We start from the raw sequence: 16,366 nt of genomic DNA, 5'->3' as shown, positions 1-16,366 counted from the left end.
GAACCTTGATGAATCTATTTTCATAGGATAGTAACAAAACGATCATATGAACAGTATGTTAAGAGATATTTAGGTTTTCGCGAAACAGGGCCAGAACAGTTTCTAGATTCCCTTTTCCGACTTTGGAAATTCATTATAAATTAACCAGAGATAATTAGAAGTCATGCCTTATATTTATAGATTCCTTTTTGAGTCTAGTTTCATTAGAAACAAACGGCATCAGTATTGAACCCTGTACAGGGAGATATCCAAGTTGTAGTACGTGGAGGTCAGAGTAGTCGAACCCTGAAATAGGGGAGACTTTAACTAATAAACTGTACTAATTGGCCCGGCTAAAAATTCTAGAAAAAAATTTGTAGATGTATATATGAGTCTAGTTTCAGGAAAAAATTGCGAAACTAATTTTCGAGTTTTGGAACTCAAGATATGATTTTTAAGGTGACAGTGACACAGTTAGTCAACTGTCTGGAAATTTTCAAAATGGACTGTGAGAATAAGTGAATTTAGTCTGTGAACCCCTCGTGTCCGACTCCGGTAACGGTCTCGGGTACGGGGTGTTACACTTTGGGCACAAAGTTGAGTTTTAGTACAGCTTTCTATCCTCATACCGATGGTCAGGTAGAGAGAGTTATTCAAATACTTGAGGATATGCTCAGATGTTGTGTCTTAGAATTTCAAGGTAGTTGGGAGAAATATTTACCTTTGGTAGAGTTTGCTTATAATAATAGTTACCAGTCGAGTTTGAAAATGGCACCTTATAAAGTTTTGTAGGACGTAAATGTCTCACACCTTTGTATTGGATAGAGCTAAAAGAAAATTAGATTTACAGGGTTGATTTAGTTAAAAAAATTGAAGAGAAAGTGAAAGTTATCAGAGATTGCTTGAAAACGGCTTCAGATAGATAGAATCTTATGTAGACTTGAAAAGAAAAGAGATTGAGTATCAAGTTGGTGACAAAGTGTTCTTGAAAGTATCCCCGTGGAAGAAAGTCTTTAGATTTGGCAAGAAAGGCAAACTAAGTCCACTTTTTATTGGACCGTTTCAGGTGACTGAAAGAGTTAGACCATTAGCATATCGGTTAGCTTTGCCGCTAGAGTTAGAGAAGATTCATGATGTGTTCCATGTGTCCATCTTACATTGTTACCGATCTGATCCTTCACATGTGATTTCACAGACAGAGGTTGAGATTCAGCAAGAGATGACTTATGGTGAAGAGCCGGTAAAGATTTTAGCTCGAAAGGTCAAGCAACTAAGGAACAAAAGTATTGCACTTGTGAAAGTATTATGGAATAGGCATGGGGTAGACGAGGCTACATGGGAGCCTGAAGAGGTTATGTGAAAACAGTATCCAAATATTTTCACAGGTAGGATTTTCAAGGACGAAAATCCTAAAGGGGGGAGAAATATAATAGCCCAAAATAGGGACTAAACGGAATAGTGGTTGCAAAACCACGAATCTGAGATAGAAAATTTTACTCTGATTAATTTTTATAATTTACCGAGTGATTAGATGCATGTGTTAGAGTATCGATGGAAAATTTTATATATAGCATGCTTAATTTGCCTACTGGGGCTTAATTTCAAAAGTTGATAAATATGAGTTTTAGATGCTAAAGGATTAAATTGAAGAGTATAATTGAAGTAGAGGTTCTTAAATGGTAATTAGACCATTACATTTTCATGGACAAAAATGGACATACATAGATAAAACAACTAAAGTTTTAATAAAGGGTATTTTAGTCATTTGGTAATTAAAATATTAAAAAAGGGAAAAAGATGGCAAAATGTGCCCATCTTCTTCATTAGGCCAAAATTTCAAGGGTTCTTCATAGCTAGGGTTTTGTCAAGCTTCCAAGCTTCATAGCAAGTGATTCCAAGCCCCGTTTTTAATGTTCTTTACGTTTTTGAGGTCCTGGTAACTTGATTTAGCTTATTCTAGCAATAATTTAACCTAGGGTTCATATTTGGAAAAATACCCATAGGTGAAATGTGTTTATTTTGATGTTTTATGGTAGAATATGAAGCTTGAAATTATGTTAAACGACTTGAGCTAAGCGATTTTAAGCGAAAATGAGTAAAATGACATAATCGGTAAAAATACCTAATGGTCATAATTACATGTTAAAGTGGGAATTTGATGTTGCTATAGGTAAACAAATGATCATCATGTCATAAAACATAAGAATTAGGGATAAACTTTCATTTTCGAGCCTTGGGGAAAAAGTGTAAATATGCAAAAGTTTAGGGGCAAAATCATAATTTTTCTAAAGTTAGAGTTAAGGACTGTTTTGATAAATGTGAATATTGAATAATTTAAATTTGCTATTATAGATCAAGAAGAACGAAATTCAGGGTTAGACCAAGGAAAGAAAAAGGTTAAGGACTAAATCAAAATATTTGATCGTATTTTGTATCGAGGTAAGTTTGCGGTAAATAAATGCAATATTTTATTATTTATAATTAATGATGTTATTTTTCAGCATCTATATATTTATTTTAAATTTATTCCTTGATGATTCAAGAAAGAATTGACGGAGAAATGATACTTAAAAGTCCTGATTGAACCTTAAGAATGTGTAGGATACAAATGTCATGACATTAGAGTTTAAGGATACCAAGTAAGACCATGCCAAGGCATTGGTAAGTTTTACAAGGGAAGGAAATCATGTAAGACCATGTTAAGACATGGCATTGATAAACTACGATAAGGCAAAGATCCCATGTAAGACCATGCCAAGGCATAACAATGGTGAGTTCATAAGGCAAGGATACCAAGTAAGACCATGTCAAGTATGGCAATGATAAGTTTAAAAAGAAACTATTCCAAGTGGTTCAACGGAAAATTTAAAGAGTGTACCAAAGGGAAGGTAAAATAAGTCCATGTTCGAAAGGTTTAGGTTATCTTGATAATTCATTTAGAATGTTGTTATTTATTTACATGCAAACTTACTGAGCTTTATGCTTACTCCCTTTCTTTTCTCTCTTTCTTATAGTATCGCAAAGCCAACTCAGAAAATTGTAAGGACGTCAAAGATCGCCTCACACTATCAATGAGCTATCTCGGTATTTTGTAACTAGAAATACTTTAAGTTATGGCATGTATAGGGACTTGGCTATTTTGTGTGTATGGCTTTATGATATGATTAAAGAATGGCATGTGAATACTTGGTAATGATTAGCTTATGATATAGCTAAATAAGAACATGTTTTGGTATTACATGTGCCTAAATGAGCTTTAATGCAAAGAAATTATGAAGAAGTAAGAGTTGGCCATGGAACAGTTAGGAAACAGCAGCAGCGACGTGGTTTTGAAAAATCACTAAAAATTGTAGAAATGGAATTAAATGGTTAATAAGATATAAAATTAAATCTAGGAAAGAAACAGAGCAAGCAACGAAAGTCTATATTCTGAGATATTTAAATTTTTGTAAGACTGGTTCAGAGTGACTTCGTGATTCCCTGTTCCAACTTTGGAAAATAACTAGAAATTGTAAAAAAAAAATTATGTCATAGTTTATATTTCTAGATTCCTTACTAAGTCTATTTTCATTAGAAACAAATGGCAACATTATCCAATTTCTGTATAATAAGATAATCAATTTTTAATGAAGAGAGATCAGGTCCACTGAACTGCGAAATAGGGGAACTTTAATGAATAAACTGTACTAATTGGCCAAGCCAAAAATTCTAGAAAAATTATGGTAAGAAGATATATGAGTCTAGTCTCACGAAAAATTTACAGATTTAAATTTTGAGTTTCGTAACTTAAGTTATAATTAATTTAGTGACTATTACGCAGATGGACAGTTTTATTATGAATAGTGAAATAAATTGTTTTGATTTGGGTAAGTAATTGGAAAATTTTTAATGTTCCCGGTTTGGTTCCGAACCATTCCAATTGCACATTTTAGGGCCTCGAAGGCCCTTTTTAGGGATTTATTGGATGAATACGAGTGAATTAATTGTCAAAGGTAAAAAAATAAAATTTATGCCTCGAACAAGATAAGTCTGGTAACGCCTCATGCTCGACTCCGATGACAGTCTCGGGTAACGGGTGTTACACTTATTGGTATTAGAGCAAGATTTTAGTTGGTTCTCGAAATATTCAGTATGAGTAAGAGTAGCTATACATGTCATACTTATATTTTGATAGTGTGACGACCCTAACGATTTTAAAATGTTTTTCTTTTATAGTTATCGATCCCGAACGAGTTGGTGCAGATGATGTAGAAAGTAATGCACCCGCTCTCGTAGAAAGGATGGTGCCACCAGATAGTAGTGAAAGGCCTGTTACAGTTAGTCAAGGAGGAGGGGCTCGAGAAGCCTTCTTCTAAGCTATGAATGATTGGCTTGCCGAGTTCGCTCGTACGAATCCGGCTGTTAGACCTCCACCTCTTCATGATCCTCAGACTACTCATATAGCTTCCCAGTCACAGATACATTCAAAAGAAAGAAGCCACCAGTTGATAAAATTAGAAACAAGGGGCCGAAGAGTTTCGGGCTACTAAAGATGACGATGCAGAGAAAGTTGAATTTTGGCTCGAGAATACTATTAGGGTCTTTGATGAGTTATCCTGCACACCTGAAGAGTCCATGAAATATGTTGTATCACTTTTACGAGACTCGGCCTACCATTGGTGGAAGAAACTTGTGTCAGTAGTACCGAAAGAGAGGGTTACTTGGGATTTCTTTCAAGAGGAGTTCCATAAGAAATACATTAGTCAGAGGTTCATCTACCAGAAAAGAAAAGAATTCCTTGAACTAAAATAGGGTAAGATGACAGTGACTGAATATGAACGAGAATTTCTCAGACTCAGTAATTATGCTCGAGAGTGTGTGTCTACTGAAGCTATTATGTGCAAGAGATTTGAAGATGGGCTCAATGATGATATTCGACTGTCTGTCGGGGTTTTAGAAATAAAAAAGTTTGTTATTTTAGTTGAAAGAGCTTGTAAGGCAGAGGAGTTGCTGAAAGGAAAGGGTAAAGCTGAAATTGAGACGCAAGACACGAAGAAAAGACAGATGAGCAACTCGTTTCAGTCAACATCCAAGAGGCCTAAAGAGTTCTCTACGAGATCTAATTTTTCATCAGGGTATTCTAGCCGAAATAGAGCTAGAAGATTTATGGGTCAGAAAGCTCAGACTACTTCAATTGCAAGTGTTGGCAGTATTCAGCCTGATAGACTCGAGTGTCCTCAATATGGTCGACATCAACCAGGTCAATGTCGAACAATTGAGACTGGTTGTTTCTGACGTGGTGCATCGGATCATTTCATTCGGGAGTGTCCTGAGATGGTTAAAAGATAAGTAATACCGAGTGTAAGATCAGGCAATGCCCCTGTTAGAGGCAGACCTCAGAGAAGTTTAGGAATAGGGGCAGGTAGAGGTGCATCTAGAGCAGCAGCGAGACCAGATGTTAGAGCACCTGCAAGGACCTATGCTATTCGTGATCGTGAAGAGGCATCCTCCCCCGATGTAATTATGGGTACATTTTCTCTTCATGATATTAATTTTATTGCTTTGATTGATCCGGGTTCAACCCATTCCGATGTTTGCATGAAATTGATGCCTAGTATGAACATGTCCATAGAGTCTACGGGATTTGTGATTAAAGTATCGAATCCATTGGGTCAGTATGTATTAGTAGACAAAGTATGTAAAAATTGCCCTTTGATGATTAGAGGTTACTGTTTTTTGGTCGATCTGATGCTATTATCGTTTGATGTGATTCTTGGTATGGATTGGTTGACTGCACATGACGTGATAGTGAATTGTGGAAAGAAATTCATTGAGTTGAAATGCGAAAATGGTGAAATTCTTCAGGTTAATTCATGTAACAGCTCAATGTAGACCCTAATCAGAACGGTGATTTCGAAACCACAAATCCAAATCAGAAAAATATTTAAAAAATTATTTTCTGTGTTTATTTTGTGTTAATTTATATCTGTAAAATTTTCGTGATTTAATTTTGTCGTTTAGGTGTCCGATTAAATAAAAGGACTTAATCGCGTAAAATGAAAATTTAGTGGTTATTTCTAAAAGGGCTAAATTGCACTTGGCTTTTTAAATGGAAGCCTATATGAGATAAATAGACCATTATTAAGCTATGTGGATGGTTAAGGGCATTAAAATGTGATGATAATAAATTTTAAACTAAGGTTAATTTGGTAAACTAATAAAATAAGTTAATATAACATAAGCTTATCATAAAATGGTCATATTCATGTTATCTTTTTATGTTCTTGCACCAAAACTAAAGAAAAGAAAAGAAACCTAGTTCGGCCATCTTCCAAGCTAAAATCAAGGTTCGTTCTTTGTCGGTTTTTGATAATTTCTACATTTTTGATATCGTTGCTTCGAGTACTACAAAACCCATGCTTGAATTTTTTATTTTGATGAATATTTTGAGTTCTGCCATTGTTGATAGCTTGTGAATTTTTTGTTTGATGATGAAAAATGAAATATATGTTTTAGATTAACATGTTTTGTATTGGAGTTTTTGATGATTTTGAGTAATTAGGACTTAATTGCAAAAATAATAATTTGAGGGACTAAAATGTGAAATAAATGAAACATATGGGCTTGATGAACACTAGGAATATTCGGCCAAACATGGGTACCTTGAAATGTTGCATATTTTGTGTTTTGTGCAATAAGGACTAAATTGTAAAAATTATAAATGTTAAGGGTAAAATGGTAATTTTCCTATTTATGCGTTTTTGGACTAGATTGAATGAAAATATGTTTGAATAAGCTTAATTTGAATATGTTTAGATCAAGAACTAAAGAAATCAGATTTGGATCGGGGAAAAACGAAAGTTGTCGACTAGTAGCTCCGTCCCATTTTATGACGTCCGAGGTAAGTTTATAAGCAAATAGACATGCCTAAATGTAGTTAAATGTTAAATATATATGCTGGTACGTATTGCATGAATTTATACATGTAAATGCCGAATGTGTACAAGCTTGATAACTATGTTCGAGCATTCGTTTTGACTGAGTTACGACATCCGAAAGCCTGGTATGAACCTTAGGAATAGTTAGGATACATATGCCATGACATAGGATTCCGACATCTATGTTCGAGGAAGACCATGGCATCGATATGTGCTTACGAGTAAGACCCTGCCTGGGACAGTGGCATCGATATGTGGTTATATATAAGACCACGTCTGGGACGTTGGAATTGTACGATATATATGTGATAATCCGAGTGTCCTACCCAATTCTGAATGGTTCATGGGGCATGGATAAGTTGTGAATAAATATGAAATGTGAGCTTAAAGGTCAAGTATGTAATAATCTGTTATCTACAGAAACAAGGTAAGCTAATTTATTTATGTTACAAGTAGTGTATGAACTTATTAGTGAACATGTACGGGTATGATATATAATTTCAACTTGAAGATGAGTAATTTAAGTTTTATTAAAGAGGTTTTTAACTATGGGTATATACATATGTGTACTTGTGTATATTTGGCTATATAGGAAATATATGTGTGTTAAATGTCATGCTATGGTTTCTTGAGTTTATTCGAATGTATAAATGTGTGTGTGATTATATTTGACATCTTGGTTTGGAAGTTGAATAATCCTTGACTAAATAATTCAGGTGAACATTCGGCCATGATAAGAATGGTGCATAGAATGTACTATTTTACTTTGTTTATAAACTTAAGATTGAGCATGGATAATGATAATATAATTTGGCTAGTTTAATCAATTTGCTTATATTAGAATGGATAATGATAATATAATTCGACTAGTTTAATTAATTTGCTTATATTACTAAGTTGTTTGTTTGTTTTAAACTTACTAAGCTATGTTAGCTTACTTGTGCATATGATTCTTTGTTTTATAGATTTGAAGTCAAGCTACAAGCTCGGAGATTGTCAGCCAAATTCATCACACTATCTACTGTTTTGGTACCTTATTAGCTAAACTTAAATTATGGCATGTATAGGCTAGATCATATTTTGAAAATGATGAAAGTTGGTTATGTATATATGCCATGCGAAAATAGCTAAGTTACTATATTAGTATCTGATTATGTTAAGTAAGGCTTTAATTAATCTTGATCATTAAATTGGTTGCTTTGAATGCAAAGTATGTGTGATGAGTATCATATGCTTTGAAAGTAGCTTGCGTGTTATGTTAGGCTTGGTCTTGTAAATCCTTAGTCAAATGTTTAATGAACTCGTTGATTAGTAATTGAATTTGGAAGTTTGAATTTGCATGTGATGCTTAAACAGCAGGTTTCAGCCATGAAAGAGTAAAGGTATAATGTATGTTTAGTGTGTTTATTATTATGTGATAGTAAACATTATATGTGTCATTGTTTCTTTAATGTATATGGTTCATGAATAGCCTAGTTGGCTAATTGATATGTATTTAAAGCTTTAATAATAAGTTTAGTTTTGGCTTTTGGGTAAATACGCAAGTTGCAAGCATTCATAATGAATAAGATATATGTATAAATGTCTAGTTTATATTAAGTTTAGGTCAAGGGCATGAACATATATACATTCGATCCGTTTAATGATATGTACATTCGATCCTATAGTTCATTATAGAAGTCATTGCATTATAAAAAAAATCATGAAATTATTTAGTAAAAGAGAAAGAAATGTGCATGATACAAATTTCGAAACTCATTTATGTATTAAGCTATGATATACGTGTATAACACTTAGACTTGCCATATTATCTATGTTTTGCATGCCTGGTACATGTATAAAGTGTCTATGATTACAAGTGTTTATTAATTATATACATGTGATGGTTATAAGATTTTATTAATTAAGTGTAAGTAGTGAATGGGTATAATGCAATATATAGGCTATTTTTATTATTATTGTTTCATGTAGATAACAGTGAAATGTTCTAATTTAAAGGAAGTATTAATTTATGAAATTAATTTTAATTAACCTTTGAGACTTACGTTTGTGAATAATCATATATATATGTGTGTGTGTGTGTGTTCGTTTGAAATCGTGTTTAATTTTGTAATGCCTTATGATCCTATTCTAGCAACTGATATGGATTAGGGTTGTTACAATTCAGATGAGTCAGATAGTTCAGTCGCCATGATTTCTGTTATGTCTGCTCAGAAATGTTTGAGAAAAGGATATAAAGCTTATCTTGCTTTTGTGTTGAATACTAAAGATCCAGAAATGTTTGAGAAAATGATATAAAGCTTATCTTGCTTTTGTGTTGAATAATAAAGATCCAGAGTTGAAAATTGAATCAGTGCCTGTGGTATGTAAGTCTCCTGATGTGTTTCCGGAAGAACTACTAGGTTTGCCTCCTATCAGAGAAGTTGAGTTTGGTATTGAATTGGTTTCGGGTATAACACCCATTTCTATTGCTCCTTATAGAATGGCTCCAATGGAATTGAGAGAATTGAAAGTTCAGTTGCAGGAACTAACGGAAAAAGGCTTTGCAAGACCTAGTTGTTCACCATGGGGTGCACCAGTGCTCTTTTTGAAAAGGAAAGATGGTTCGATGAGATTGTACTTAGATTATCGGCGGCTTAACAAGGTGACTATTAAGAACAAGTATCTACTGCCTAGAATTGACGATTTGTTTGATCAATTGAAGGGAGCTACTTTGTTCTCCAAGATAGATTTGAAATCTGGATATTATCAGTTGCAAGTTAAAGAGTCAGATGTTCCGAAGACTACTTTTCGGACTAGGTATGGCCATTATGAGTTCCTTGTGATGCCATTTGGCTAGACTCATGCTCCTTCCATTTTCATGGACTTAATGAATCGAATTTTCAGACCTTACTTGGATAAATTTGTAGTTATGTTTATTGATGATATCTTGATTTATTCTTATGATAAGACTGAGCATTTAGCCAACTCGAAAAATCGTAAGGACGTTGGAGATCGCCTCACACTATCACCGAGCTATCTCGGTATTTTGTGACTAGAAATACTTTAAGTTATGGCATGTATAAGGACTCAGCTATTTTGTCTTATGTCCTTATGATATGATTAAAGAATGGAATGTGAATACTTGGTAATGATTAGCTTATGATGTAGCTAAATAAGAACATGTTTTGGTATTACATATGCTTAAATGAGGTTTGATGCAAAGAAATTATGGAGTAAGAGTTGGCCATGGAACAGTTAGGAAACAGCAGCAGTGATGTGGATTTGAAAAATCACTAAAAATTTTAGAAATGGAATTAAATGGTGAATAAGATATCGAATTAAAGATTATTGAGTCTATTTTCATAAGAAAGAAACAGAGCAAGCAAAGGTAGTCTATATTCTAAGATATTTAAATTTTTGTAAGGCTGGTTCAGAGTGACTTCGTGATCCCCTGTTCCAACTTTGGAAAATAACTGGCAATATTAAAAAAAAAATTATAAGTCATATTTTATATTTTTAGGTTCCTTAGTGAGTCTATTTTCATTAGAAACAAACAAAAACATTATCTGATTTCTGTACAATTAGATAATCAATTTTTAGTGAAGAGAGGTCACGTCTGCTGAACTACGAAACAGGAAAACTTTTAATGAATAAACTATACTAATTTGTCAAATGAAAAATTCTGGAAAAATTATGGTAAGAAGATATATGAGTCTAGTTTCAGGAAAAATTTACGGATTTAAATTTTTAGTTTCGTAACTCAGGTTATAATTAATTTAGTGACTGTTACGCAGATGGACAGTTTTATATAAATAGTGAAATAAATTGTTTTGATTTGTATAAGTAATTGGAAAATTTTTAATGTTCCCGATTTGGTCTTGAACCGTTCCAATTGCATATTTTAGGGCCTCGAAAGCCTTTTTTAGGGATTTATTGGATGAATGTGAGCGAATTAATTTTTAAAGGTAAAAAAAAAATTTATGCCCCGAACAAGTAAGATAAGTCTGGTAACGCCTCATGCTCAACTCCGACGACGGTCTCGGGTAAGGGTGTTACAATACTCATTTTGAATGTGTAACACCCCACACCCGTACCCTATGTCGGGACTGAATATGAGGTGTTACCTAACTCGGTCACATACAAACACACATTTCTTAGTCATCAAAATTTAGTCAAATTTAAAACTTTTCTGATTCTTTACCAAGAACTTCATAACAAAGGCCTACAAGGTTCCATCCATCATTTAAAACCATTCGGGAATGATTCAGATCTTTACACAAACTCTAAAAAATATTGCTAGATACATGGGCACACGCTCGTGTGACCAATTCAACATGGTCGTGCTGTTGGCCCATGTGGCTCACACGGCCTAGGCAATTAAGGGACACGCCCTGTCCTCCACCATATGGAAAAAATTTTAAATTCACACCTACAGGGGTTTTCACACAGCCTGGCATACACCTGTGTCCCTGGCCTGTATCTTTCACATGCCCGTGACACACTCGTGTCCTAGCCCATGTGCAAAAACATGGACATTCTATTTTTGACGTCAGCATCCCTAAAATGTTACACTGCCAAGGCACACGCCCATGTGCTAGGCTGTGTCCATCAAACGGCTGAGACAAACGGCTATGTCTCTGCCTGTGTGTTTACTACCATGCATACTACTTGAAATTTTTACGTGCAGGGGACACACGGCTGGACCACACGCCCATGAGGTACACCGTGTATCACACACAGCCGAGACACACGCCCATGTGTCTACCCGTGTGGACAATATAAGGCTATTTACCAAGCCTCTTCGCCACCCTCACACAACCTACACATTAGTAACCAAAACCAATACAAGGCTATCTCATGCAACCAAATTAGCCACAATCAACAACATTCCATGTGCATTTTACTTATCTATGAAGGTAACATCCTTGTATATAAATCAAAATGGATATTAGCCACAATTCGAGGCTTGGTACAAAATGAAAGATTTATCCCAAGCCAACACATTTGGCCAAATTAATAATAACCTAAAACACAAGCCTAATTCCCTACACATGCCATATTCAAAAAGTATACATCAAACTATACCGAATGCTTCGATTGATAATGTGATCGATATCTCTGACTTCCGTTGATCCTTGAGCTAGATAGGCGGCGCTATAAGAAAATGAAAAAGGAGAGGGAGTAAGCATAAAGCTTAGTAAGTTGCACATAAATGAATATACAACATATCTTTACCATTCACCAACAAGCTCATAACATACAATTGGGCATAAGTAAGACTTACTCATCAACATTCGGTACACATCGTATATCATAAAATGGGCACATATTCTATATATACCAAACAGGTACCTGTACCACTCACAACACGATTATACTTTCCTCGTTAACTTGAAATCATAACTTTCGCCGTTGAACCATTTGGAACACTATTAGATATTCATTAAGCCTTAAACATGGGGTAAGGTGCTGATGCCATGTCCTGGATATCGTCTTACACTGACACATCTCGTAGCCGATGCATGTCCCAGACATGTCTTACACTGACTTACGTTTCGAGGCCGATGCATGTCCCAGACATGTCTTACACTAGCACTCGTCTCAATGCCGATGCCATGTCCCAAACATGGTCTTACACTGGCTCTCACAATGTGGCTGATGCATGTCCCAAACATGTCTTACACTAGCCCACACAAGTGACCCAAACGTCATGGCATGAATATCTGATTTATTTCCTAAGGTTCAATCGGGAATTCTACTATATCTGTCCTCGTCACATTTTCTCATTTTCACAATCAAACAATTTATGCTATAATAATTTCAATACAATTTAAATACATATATTATTAATGTAGTTGTACTATTTACATGCAACTTACCTCAGATTACAAAATGTAATGACTAGTCGATTTAGTCGATTTGCTTGGCTTTCCCCCAGTCTAGGTTTGGATTCGGTATTTCTTGATCTATAATAACAAAATGCACTTATTGAATCACTAAATAAAATTATGCAATCGAAAATTCATATCTTTGATAAAATGACCATTTTGCCCCTAAATTTTGACAAAATAACCATTTTACCCCTAGGCCAAAGAATTAATTCTTATCTAATTTCATCATATTTTAAGCTTATTCAAACCCTTATTTCTCTTATAGAAACTCCAAATTCCCACTATTTCACATATTTAACATATATTTTACAACTTATGCAAAATGATCATTTTAGGTGTTTTCATGCTAACACCTTTCACATAAGTTGTTCATAACACACCCAAGACTTATTTTCTTCCATAAAACTCAGCAACATTACAAATCCTTTCATGTCAAAACCTTACACTCTTGATCATTTTGCAAAATAGTACCCTCATTTGAAAGCTCATGCTTCAAGGGTCTCAAAAGTACAAAAATATTCAAGAAAAGCCATTAAAATCACTTACTTGTGAAGGCTTAAAGTTGCTGAAATTTTCAAGCTTTCCAAACTCTTCTCTTGGCTGATATTTTCGGTTAAGAAGAAAGAATAGGTGAAAAAGATGAAGGCTAGGCACTTAGGGTATTATTTTATCACCTAATATGTCATCACTTACCTAACATTTTGACCATTTACTCTTCTTTGTCTCATTGCCGGCCAAGCTCTTTTAAAAGGGTCTAATTGCCCTTTAAAGACACCCAAATTTTATTCTCTAGCTATTTGACACTTTTAGCTATCAAATTAGGACTTTTGCATTTTATGCGATTTAGTCATTTTTCGCAATTAAGCTCACAAACGCTAAAATTACTTCACAAAAATTTTCATGCCCTCTTAAAAACATGCTATAATATCAAAATAATAATAAAATAATTTCTTTGACTTTGAACTTGAGGTCCCGAGACCACTATTCTGAGTAGGCCCTAAATTGTGTTGTTACAGAATGTACCTGAATTGGATAAATGTTCACATAATAATTCATTATCTCGGAATGCCAGTTGCACCGTTCAGAATCATAAGGATACGCAGATAGCTTGAAAAGATCGTACAATGCCACATCCCAGACGTGGTGTTACATGTAATCAAATATCAATGCCACTGTCCCAGACAGGGTCTTACACGAAATCAAATACGATGCCAATGTCCCTGACGTGGTCTTATACGTAAAATATTAATCGATGCCAACGTCCCAAACATGGTCTTATACGATAACACAGATCGGATCCTATGTCATGACATATGTATCCGAACTATTCCTGAGGTTTGTACAAGGCTTTTCGGACGTCGGAACTTTGTCGACACTTTCTCGGATGTCTCATTCTTCTCAACTCATAAATTCATTCATCATAGTACAATAGCATATATTGGATAGTAATTCAAATCAAAGCACATTTATTTGTGTATAGGCTTACCTCGTACGGATTCGGATAGAAGGAATCGGCTACTTGACGACTTTCAACTTTCCCCGATCTAATTCCGATTTCCTTAGTCTTGATCTATATCAATTCAAATTTAACTTAGTCACTTTCACATTCATTCAAATCAATCCAAAAACACATATTTAGGGCACTTTACAAACTAGCCCTCTCATTTTCATATTTTGACACTTTAGTCCCAATTTCACAAAATTACAAAATACACATAATTTCTTTATACACATGTCTAGCCAAATTTTCATATAGCTCATACAAGCCCACATATTTCATTTATTTCACATTTTAGTCCCTCAATTTACAAATTTTCATATAGCTCATACAAGCCCACATAATTTCTTTGAAAGCTAAACATGTTAACCCAAAACATATCTGTCATTTACCAACAACTAACTTCATCAAACTTATAGTTTCATCAATGGCTCAACTCAAAATCATCAATAAAATCAGAAATTAGAGCATGGGCTTGATATATTACCAATCAATGATTACAAAAACATAGAAATTATCAAAAACGGAACAAATCTCATACCTCAATCAAAGAAAATCAAAGCCGAACCCTAACTTGTATTTCTTTATTTTTATTTTGATGAATTCGGCAAAGATGATGAACAAATGGCTAATTTCATGCCTTTTGTTTTATTAAATTAATATTAATAATTGGTTTACCAATTTGCCCTTACAATATAAACATTTAAAACATTAATATCAAGGCTATTAATGTCCACTCATATGTTCAATGGCCAAAAAGCAACATAAGGACCTTTCTTTTAATAAGACAAATCAATTAAGCACTTTAACAAATAGCAGGCAACTTTTACATTTTATGCGATTAGGTACTTTTTCAAAATTAAACACACAAACGATCAAATTTTCGTACAAAATTTTCACACATACTAATTCACATATAATAAGCACAGAAAATAATATTAAAATATTTTTCTGACTCAGATTTGTGGTCCCGAAACCACTATTCCGACTAGGGTCTAAACCGGACTGTTACACTCTACTTATTCCTTTTGTCTAAATCTGATTTCATTCATCTACTTGTTCATCTATGACTGATTCTTAACCTTCAAACTACACAAAATTACTCAAATTCGTGGTTCCAAAATTTCGGCATAAAATAGGCATTTTTCATGAAAACTCAATAAAACCTTAAAATCTCTTAACTAAACTTTAGGGAAAGTTTAAAAACCTTCTAATCATGTCAAAATAAGTTAAAAAAAACTTTGAAAGAGTGTTTTTATGTAAAATCCTGAAATCCACCATTAATGATAAGTTTCGACTTTTATTCAAAACATTCGATTTAATGGGTAAATAATATGAAAACGATTCGTTACCTTCAATGGGAGAAAAACGAACGTTTGGTTGAAAATCCAATGAAACTCACAAGCTTGAGAGATGACAAAATCAATGGTGTTTTTGGTGTTTTTCTTGATTTCTATGGAAGTTTATTGATTTGGTGATGATAGAAATCAAAAGAGTGGAGTTTGTGAATCAATATTGAATGAATAGGGTTTAGGAATACAATGGACGGCGAAACAAAAAGAATGGGAAGAACTAACGTGGGTTTCGTGAAGATAAATAGGAGAAATAGGGTATTTTTAAAACTTTGGTAAAATTACTTTAAAATTACTCCTAAATTGAACCTCGTTACAAAACAGTCATTATTTTACAATTGAAGGTCTTTTCAATATTATTTTCAAAAATTGATTTAATTTTTTTCAAAAACTATGATCGAAAATAATTTTTTCACTGCAGCAAAATTGACTTTTAGCAGCGTTTTTTAAGGTCTTTAAGCGCCGCTAAAACTATTTCGCAAAAAAGACCACTATAGATAACGCCACTAAAGTTTGTGGCGTTTATTTTAAAAAACGCCGCTAAAGAACATGACCTTTAGCGGCGCTTTTCCCATAAACGCCGCTGCTAAAACTATTTCGCAAAAAAACGCCGCTATAGATAACGCCACTAAAGTTTGTGGCGTTTATTTGAAAAAACGCCGCTAAAGAACATGACCTTTAGCGGCGCTTTTCCCACAAATGCCGCTAAAAGTTATAAAATTTCAAAAAAAAATATTATAAATATAA

Source organism: Gossypium hirsutum, chromosome A03 (genome assembly GCF_007990345.1).
Source record: "Gossypium hirsutum isolate 1008001.06 chromosome A03, Gossypium_hirsutum_v2.1, whole genome shotgun sequence".
NCBI classification, from domain to species: Eukaryota; Viridiplantae; Streptophyta; class Magnoliopsida; order Malvales; family Malvaceae; genus Gossypium; species Gossypium hirsutum.
The sequence above is the reverse complement of the archived record's forward strand: the minus strand, read 5'-3'. Positions refer to the sequence as shown.